The sequence below is a fragment of the Cebus imitator genome, unplaced genomic scaffold (assembly GCF_001604975.1).
Source record: "Cebus imitator isolate Cc_AM_T3 unplaced genomic scaffold, Cebus_imitator-1.0 Scaffold270, whole genome shotgun sequence".
Taxonomy (NCBI): Eukaryota; Metazoa; Chordata; class Mammalia; order Primates; family Cebidae; genus Cebus; species Cebus imitator.
The window spans coordinates 3,013,343-3,022,816 of NW_016107585.1; the positions used below are offsets into that span (position 1 = coordinate 3,013,343).

Genomic DNA, 9,474 nt, shown 5'->3' on the forward strand with positions numbered 1-9,474 from the left:
TTTCTCTTCTTGGATCTTGTTTTTTTGAGAAAAATGATTTTTTTCTTCTTGGTTGGCTGGATTGTTTCTCCATTTACTTCTTTTTGCCATCCTCAATGTCTACATGAGAGAACCTAATGTAATTTCTGACAACCCGGCATTCCTTAGGAGAAACAGAGGTGGTACCAAGGTCTCAGTAAGTGTTCTAAACCTTTGATATTTGACAAACCTTCCAAAATCAAAATCTCGAGTTCTAAATTCAGTCCTTTAGGCTTCATTAATTATTTAAATGTTAGGTCCCCTGAAGTCTAAATGAGACATCTGGCTTATTTGGCATGCTGAAATCACAGAGTGAGCACTGTCAAGTATGAATTGGTATTTGGCTTTCTTTGGCTTTTATTTATATGAATGTGTTGTTAGTATGTATTCCAGAATTGTGCAAGATTCCTGTAACTCCAATATTATTTAGTATATGTTATCAGTAATAATAATTGTTATATTAAATTGCATACCACAAAAATAACCCAATTTCCTTGTTAATTGAGTCTTAAATCACAGCTGGTCTAAGCCTCTTGTTATTCACGATTATTATTATTATTATTATTATTTTTTTTTTTTTTGAGACGGAGTTTTGCTCTTGTTACCCAGGCTGGAGTGCAATGGCGCGATCTCGGCTCACCGCAACCTCCGCCTCCTGGGTTCAGGCAATTCTCCTGCCTCAGCCTCCTGAGTAGCTGGGATTACAGGCACGTGCCACCATGCCCAGCTAATTTTTTGCAGTTTTAGTAGAGACTGGGTTTCACCGTGTTGACCAGGATGGTCTCGATCTCTTGACCTCGTGATCCACCCGCCTTGGCCTCCCAAAGTGCTGGGATTACAGGCGTGAGCCACCGCGCCCGGCCCATTCACAATTATTTTTACTTCAATTAATTTCAAAGGGTGATTTTATAATCAGTTATGGGACTCTGACAGGTGCTCTTGAATGCAGATTTCTGATATCTTTAAAGATTGTGCCATTAATATATAAAGAAACACTTCTAGGACTCTCAGGAACAGCTGATCAAACAGAACAGGAATTAACTGTATGAGATGAACTAAGAGAATAATGAAATAATCTTTCTATGACTATTTACTTTAAATGTTTCTGATCCTTTTTGTTTTTCAGGGTCAAAAAATCAACTTTTCTTTTGAGCTGTTTATAGCTTTTAACAATTGAGTGAAGCATATTTCTAATCAGCAAACTTTGGAGCATATTTCTATCTACTTGATTTCTCCAGAATTTTGAAACTAATTGTTAAGTATTCTTAGCTTATGGCAATAATATTAAAAAAAAAAAATCTGTTTTTTTGTTTTTTTTGTTTTGTTTTGTTTGCAACAGGATACAATTGGAGGCACTGATTATGTGACTGGAAATGGCATGGTTTCAGGCTGCTTTGAGCAACTGAGATTGACTTATAGAGCTGATAACAGCCCCTTGGAAATACTGGTCTCATACTTTGTCCTTTCCAGGGCTCTTAACCTGTAGTAAGTAAAGTGTGTCACTTTCTGACAGACAAGGAACCACGAGTTATAGTGGGTTCTCAAGAAAACAGAAATTCACCCAATTCATACAGGTGGCTGCAGGCACAGATGAATCCCTGGCTGAGCTAGAGACTGTTAAAAGGTCTAATCTGGGACTCCTTATGAAATAAATTCCAGCAAAGCCAATTTTTTTTTAAAGAAACCTATGTGGCAAATAACTATTCTTGCTGTATTTTATGCAAATAATCACACCAAATATAATGGGACTGGAACTTATTCTGCAAATAAATTGGTCCTACTATGATTTGTGTTTGGTAGAAATGGGGAACTAGAGAAAGAAAAATTGTTTCAGGAAAACTTGCAGTACAACTGTTATTAGATTCCAGCCTTGTCCACTGTGTTTGTGTCTCTGCTAATGACCCCATATCTGATTGATTGATTCTTGGGGTCATTCAACTGCATCCCTTAAGGCTTCAGATCAGTTCTACAGGGATTTCTGAAGTGAAGACTTTCCCTCCTTATGTTGGGGTTATTTGTCTTATCATCCACCTGTTCACTTCAGTGCTATATGAAATCTGTGGATTAAGAGCACCAATGTTTTGTTATGCAGACCTTGGAACCTCAATCTGGTACACATGAATACATATCAACAATTACAAGACGGTTTCACTCTTCTTATCCTGAGGGCAACTCCCAGCCCAACTCTGCCCCTATGAGCAGGAAGAAGTTAGAGTGGCTGTCAACCTTTTTCCATCTCCATAGCCCACCGATTAAGAATAAAGTATGATGAAACCCAAAGGAGGGTGACTGAAACTGCCTTTGCAAAAACTGTAACAGTGAGAAAATTCTGACCTAACCAACTCAGTCTTGCCTTTAACCTCCAAACTGCCCTTGGTCATTTGATATGGTTTGGCTGTGCCCCCACCCAAATCTCATCTTGAGCTGTAGTTCCCACAATTCCCACATCATGGGCGGGACCCAGTGGGAGGTAACTGAATCATGGTAAATGATAAAATAGACTAGTATCTACATATATTTTATCATGCTGTTCTCATGATAGTGAATAAGTCTCATGAAATCTGATGGTTTTATAAAGGGGAATTCCCCTGCACAAGCTTTCATGTAAGATGTTCCTTGCTCTTCTGCCATGATTATGAGGCCTCCCCAGCCATGTGGAACTGTGAATCAATTAAACCTCTTTCCTTTATAAATTACCCAGTCTCAGGTATGTTTTTATTAGCAGCATGAGAACAAACTAAATCGTTTTTGTAAAACTAATAAAAGCCAGCACGTTAGGAGGATGAGAGGGGTCTGAATTCTCCTAAGATGTAGGTGTAAATGACTATGAGCCATTATTCCAGTGGATTGCAGCTTCCCTAATTACTCAGGTAATTAACATCACTATCATAGAACCTACAATTGGCCTTTTGAGGCGTTTTTTCAGGCTTTCTCATTTCTGATGACTGATGTCCCACCTGGACTCCGTTTCACACGGGGACCATTTTCTACACCCCTATTACTCCATCCCCAATCAATCAGCAGCTCCCATGTCCTAGCCCCCTGTCTGCCAAACTATCCTTGAAAATCCCTACCCTGCAAATTGTCAGAGATTGATTTCAGTAATAACTCCATCTGTCACATGCCAGAGTGGCCTCATATCAATTAAACTTTCTTTACTGCAAAAACAAACAAAAAATAAAAATAAAAAAAGAAACCAAAACCCCCTTTATTCTCCAGTGACAACTTGTCTGCTGCTTCTTGTCTGCTGCCTCTTGGTCAGCAAAAGAGCCTTCTCCTGTTATCTTGACTTCATTTTTAAGCCAAGCCTCTTTCAAAAATTATCAAACCATCCTTTGCTGGCATTAAACTATCCAGCTTTAGATCTTTCATCTTTTCTTTTTTTAAGTTTCCATATAATGATTTTGCTTTTTTTTCCCTCTCTCTCTGTGGCTTAAAATCCAAACTCCTTCTGACAGCATCTAAGATCCTCCAACACCTGGCTGTATCCTAGATTTCCTACTCCATTTCCAGCCTCCACATTGCCTCCAAACACTAACAACCCAGACTTTTCATCACTCTCTGCTCACTCTGTGGAATGATTTTGCTTTTCCTTGAATCATATTAGTCTATAGGTATGTCTTTCTTATAGCAATTCTATACTCACATAAAAGCTATATTTTCATTGTAAGAGATTTTACAAGAAGTACAAGACTTTTGCACCTGTTGGCATATCTGTAGCTACAACATCACAATTTCCCCCTCCATATATATATTTATATATATACACACACACACACACACACACACACACACACACATATACACATAGCAAGCAATTCAACTTTTTCTTTTTAATGTCATGACTTTTCTCTGCTTCTTGAAAGTACTTCCAGCATCAGTAGTGCCATGCTAAATGTGTCCTCTGGTGTTATCCAAGGCTTATGAAATTGCACTAAACATGATAAAAAATACATGAGGACTTCAAGATCACTTTTTCCTGAAGGGAGGAACTGCTCACATGGCTATGATTGTCAAACAGTGTTTTAAGCAGATAATCACAACACTTGAGTTCACTGCGAAAACAACAGGAGGTGGCTACAAAATTATTACATTAGTATATACTATAGTTAATTTTATGTAGTTACAATTTAATACTGCATCATTGTGTTTATTTACATATCTTGACTGCAAATAGCACCATGGTGACTGTTAAGTGTCTGTGTGCATAAGTTTTGATAAATTTTAACTCTTTGTAATAGATTTATGCATATTTTATGGTAATAAATGATAGACTAGTATCTACATACATTTTATACATTCATGACATGCCTTTTCCTTAATTTTTTCAACATTTCCAGGCTACTTAGTTCGTCTGTGAGTTTTTTCAAACCACTGCAGAACTTCAAAATATTTTCCAATATATTTATTTTTAAAACCCACATATAAGTGGACCCACACAATTTAATCCCATGTTGTTCAATGGTCAACTGCATAAAACAGGTTTAAAACAGTGCTTGGCAAAGAGTAAGTACTGAGAATTAATGCAGGTGAAATTGTAATAGAGGCTTAGAAATTCAGAACCCTAAAAACTTACACACATGAACATTTCTGACATGTGTGTAACGTAGGTGAAACTATAATAGAGGCTTAGAAATCTAGCACCATAAAAACTTACACATGGCCCTTCTTTTCACTAGGGCTTCACAACCACCTGGTCAAATATTGTACTGGAATTAGATATACGTCTTCTTCCATATCAGCAAAATTCTTTGTACAGAATTGAATTCTACAATTCTGCTCACTATGATTATAATTATTACCTCTCCCATTCCACCAATTCATTCAGATCCTATGACCAAAATTAATGAATTAACTCCTCTAGGTTTTAGAATTATCTAACTGCTAAATGCTCCCACTGTTAGGCTGTAGCAACACAATATATCATACCTTCTGGATTTCTTCAGGCAAAGCATGCATGGGAGTATGACGATCCATAATTTCCCCAAATACAGTGAGCGAGCTTTGAAGAAAAAAAAAAAAAAAAATCTAAGAACATTGATGACAACAGTCAGAACAGAAATAATGTAGAGAACATTCAAATTCAGATGCTTTATAAATTCTTAGAAGTATTTGGGGATGAATGGTGATAACTGTTTCAATAGATGCTTATTTCATCAGCTCAATGTTAGAAGGTACAATTAGGGTTTTCTCCATTAGTTATTGGGCCAATAAAACGGGAGAGAACTATAGAGACTGCTAAGTTAGAAATATTTTCTCTTTTGTCAGAACTTTAAAGTTTAATAGTAATTTTTGTTGTGATTTACTACTATTTTTCAAATACATAATAACTAAAATTTTAAATACATATTTATTTCGGGATATTTTTAAAACCAATTTTTCTGAAATGCCACTAGAAAAAGTATAAAACATAGTATTTTAGTTCAGCAGATGAAAAAAGCAATTGTGGCATGAATGCTGGATTAAATAATGAAGCACAGAAAAAGAACATTTAGAGTTACCAGATTAAATATGATATGCAGGCACTGAATAGAAAAGTGGTCAAAACAGAAGAAGCCAAGTGCCAATTTTATCTAAGATGGACATTTACTTAATTTTATGCAGATGTTTTACTTTTAACAGATTTTCTTTTTCTAATAAAAACCACTCAATGTAAAAGTCAGTCACTACTTTCATAAAGCCACAAAGGATAAATGGAGGAGCATTTTGGGTTCCTTTTTTTAATCCTTCCCAAATATGGAAACAGTCTAGTTTCATGAGTGAAGGCTGTTTATACATATCTAAGGAGTCAGGGGAAGGGGGAAGGCAATGGCAGTGAAGTCAGGTAATGCAGGCACAATTCCATAGCAGGGAAAAAGGTTTGAGGACCATGAGTTAAGGACAAGAGCAGTCTCTTGCCACATGACTACGACGATCAAGAAAGAAAAATATCTTATGTTTCAGATGGGAGTTGGGAGTTAGTGAAGGCTTCCTGAGGTTTTTTACATTTAGTCAGGGCAAGATTTTGACAAGAGAGACTGGAGAAGCCAAGTACTTTATCAGAGAGAGCAACCCCAGCCATACAGCAAGGTAGCAGGAAAACTGTAGTTGACAAAAAGTCCTATCGTGGCATTATTTTTGAAAATGGTGCAACCACTGGTAGAAGAGGAGATTCCTCGTCCCCTGCGTTAGCACCGAGACTCATTTCAGTGAGTTGCTGTTCAAAACCAAAAACTAATGAGCTTTATGTCTCCCCACATAAAACATAATATGACATGTGTGGTAAAGTTAACTGAGGTCTGCAACAGAGGTACCATTAACCATGCCAACATAGGCTCAAACGTAATCTTATGTTTAGCAGATCATCATAATCATGTGGCAAGAGCCCAGAAGGCTCATTATTCTCATTTCTGTCATTTAACGGTGGAACTGTCATCAGTAAAATAAAACAGTAACTTCAACTCTATTGGGAGTAGAGTTTTCCAAAAAATTACCAGGTAAACATCCTTTTAATGTTTCACCCGTAAAATTATCTGAGAGCGCAGATCTAAATGACAATATAAACAAAGCACCAGCAGAACAGTTTTTGTTTAGCGTCTACATTGTGTGTGAATCTATTCCAACTTGATGGCCTCACCATAAGAAGGTGAGGAACTGGTAGGTTCTGATTATTGGGGGAAAATTAAAAACAAAATATCCTGCCAACCCAGAAAATGCTCCACAATGCAGAAAGACAATTTTATTAGTAATGAGGCATTCAACTAGACTTTGATGAACATCATAGCTAATCTACTAATGAGGTTACAAAGAAGGAAATCCCACTTTTCTTTATACAGTCAAGGAAACACAATCCATTACACACACACATTCTCAAGAAAATTGGTAACTAGTCCTCATATAAGAGGGCTTAATATAGTGTTCTATACATTCTTTTATATTTCCTCTTTAATTCACGTGGTAATTGGGGTAACCACCTGTGTTAGCTAACGGTTTTCCTCCCAATGCATAGCTCTGTAACAAAGCAGGTGTTTACAATTAGGAATAATGCATCTAGGTTAAACTTCCAAAGTGACAAGGAGATTGGGGCCCTATCTTCTTTGATGTTTACATTTTAAAAGAAATGGCTTCCAGCCCCTCAAGAAAAGCCTTCCTCGGTCTTTAAAAAGATTTGCATACATATTAAATAGAGGAAGCATTCACAAACACTAAGTTTCTCAAGAAAAAGAAGGCAACAGGGAAAATTCTGGCAACAAGGAAAATTCGTGATTTTTAAATTTAGTCTTAGTTTTGAGTGTGTCATCAAACAAGTCCCTTTAATTCTTTCTCATTACATGTGTGTGGACTGCCCTTTGGTAAGAAGTGCAGTGATGTAGCTGCGGCTATGTGCGTGTTTGTGAACCTGCTTTCTAACAAGATTACTGAAAAGACATTTTTAAAAATGCAGACACGTCCTTGTTCATTTCCAATTCCCTTTCTCACACTAGTGTCACGTTAGGCCATTAACTGACGTTCAGCTTTCAAGCCTTACGTAAAGAACCATTCCCTTGGGGTGAATCACCCCCAACGAGCAGGTCAGGGGCAGAAGACGGGAGTTCACGTCCTAAGACTTCCCTGAAGCGGCGGGATCTTCCACACAGAAACCAACCGTAAGGCCAGACAAAACTGCTGTAACGGCCTTCAAATTTGTCCCTTTCTAACCCCGTTACCCTGGAGCTGCCGTGAGGAGGAGAGTGCGGGGGTTAGGAGGCAGAGCCGCGCGTTCCCCGGGACTAGGAGGAAGGGGGACCGAGCCTTGGCCCCGCGGGCTGGCGGAGGCCAAGAAGGGGCCGCAGAGGAGCGTGGCGACGGAGTCCAGGCCCAACGCCTCGCGCCCTCGCTGGGGCGCCGCGGCTCAGCTTTCTGGCCGTCTCCCGGGTGCGAGCACGCCTCCACTCGGGAACTGCATTTCGGCAGACTGTGTCATCACAGGCTGAGGAAAACCATCGTCTCTCACCTCGACTTTGACTACAACGGGTGTGAAATGGCTTTCCCGATCTCCCGGACGACGGTGCCACCCGTCGGCTTGACGTCAGGGCGCGGTGACGTCACGGCCCACGCCAGTCGTCAACGCTTCCGTGCACCGCCCAGGGCCTCACGCACCGGGCGGAAGTGGGAAAACTGGTGGCGGGGCTAGGAAGGCTGGGGCTGGGAAAGCTGGGCTAATCTTAGGCGGAGTGTTGTGAGAGGGAGGGAGAGAAGGGGATCGAGGGATGAGGCGGGTGAGGGGGCTTGATAACGGCTGCTGGCATGGAGGGAGCCGTCCCAGCCTCGCGCGGGTGGGGGGGATGGAGAGAGGCACTGCCAGGAGTCGGGGGCCTACAGCCCTACCTCTCACCCCAGGCTCTGGGCCTGTGTGGCCGACACAGCAGTGAGCAGTTACTGTTCTTGAGCGGAGGAAAAAGAGATGCCTGTGGAGGTGCCTGTAGAGGTCATGGGAAGTTCTGGTCTCAGTCGTTGCAGCGAGGGCAAATTAATTGGGAAGGCTTTGGTGACATTTCCATTCTAGTCCAAAGTAGTGAAGAGTCAGGGCTTAGTTCAAAAAGTATTTTGAGACCTCCTAGTCTACACTTTATTTATTGCAGGCTGCTCACCCTTACACGTGACTAACTTCCCTTTATTCATGCATTCATTCATAAAACAAGTATTTATCGATCTACTACGCGACAAGCAGAGCAGCTTACTGAGATAGGGTGATACTCTGTGACTGATGAAGGCAGGAGCAGCCATTGGTATAATCAGCAGGTGACTCGTTCGTAGTTCAGATCTTGCCTTTCTGAGGATTATATAAGGTCCAAGTACAGCTCTTTCAAGAACCAAAGAAAATGCTAATGGCTGTCTAGCAGACAAAGAGCAGACAAAGACTGGTTTAGTATTGATAAAATAAGATCAGGTAAATACAAAGAAAATTAATTGAACCTAGAGAAGTGATTAAATGATCAAGAACAGTACTGGTACACCAGTTAAACTGATTATTGATAGCTATTAATGACACCATGAAGTATTGAACACTTTAGTGCCTTGTTCCTCGGCACTAAAAAGTCTAGGAGACAGGCCTATCTTGTACACTTGACCTGAGTGATATTTTTGCCCCAATGCCTACCCTTGATTTTCTGTTTCCACTCCCTCAAAGAGGATTACTTATCTGGGAAAAAAATAAGCAATAACTGAAGGAAGAAAAGGATTAAGGGGCCTAGAGGACAGTCAACCAAGTGTTCACCTACAAAATGCTTATGAGAAGCAGAAAGAACTCAGAGCTATTCATCCTCATCATATTTATCTGAGGGACAGTGAAGGTAGGACTGCTCTCATTTTGTAATAATGGAAGTTTGGATATAGGACACCAAAACCGATACCTATCTGGGACAGGAATTTGCACAACTAATGCAAGATCACTCTGTTCTGAGGCTACTTTTGCTAGTAGTATTACTATCAGCAGTA

At 39.9% G+C, this 9,474-nt stretch overlaps 1 long non-coding RNA gene across 1 annotated transcript; it reads right to left on the minus strand.

Moving 5' to 3' along the window:
- Positions 1 to 887: 887 nt before the first annotated feature.
- Positions 888 to 8,005, minus strand: LOC119467258. Its single transcript, XR_005195800.1, has 3 exons — positions 7,991 to 8,005; positions 4,948 to 5,020; positions 888 to 2,075 (listed from the first exon to the last, which is right to left on the minus strand). It is a non-coding gene; the product is annotated as an uncharacterized LOC119467258 (long non-coding RNA).
- Between the last annotated feature and the right edge of the window lie 1,469 nt (positions 8,006 to 9,474).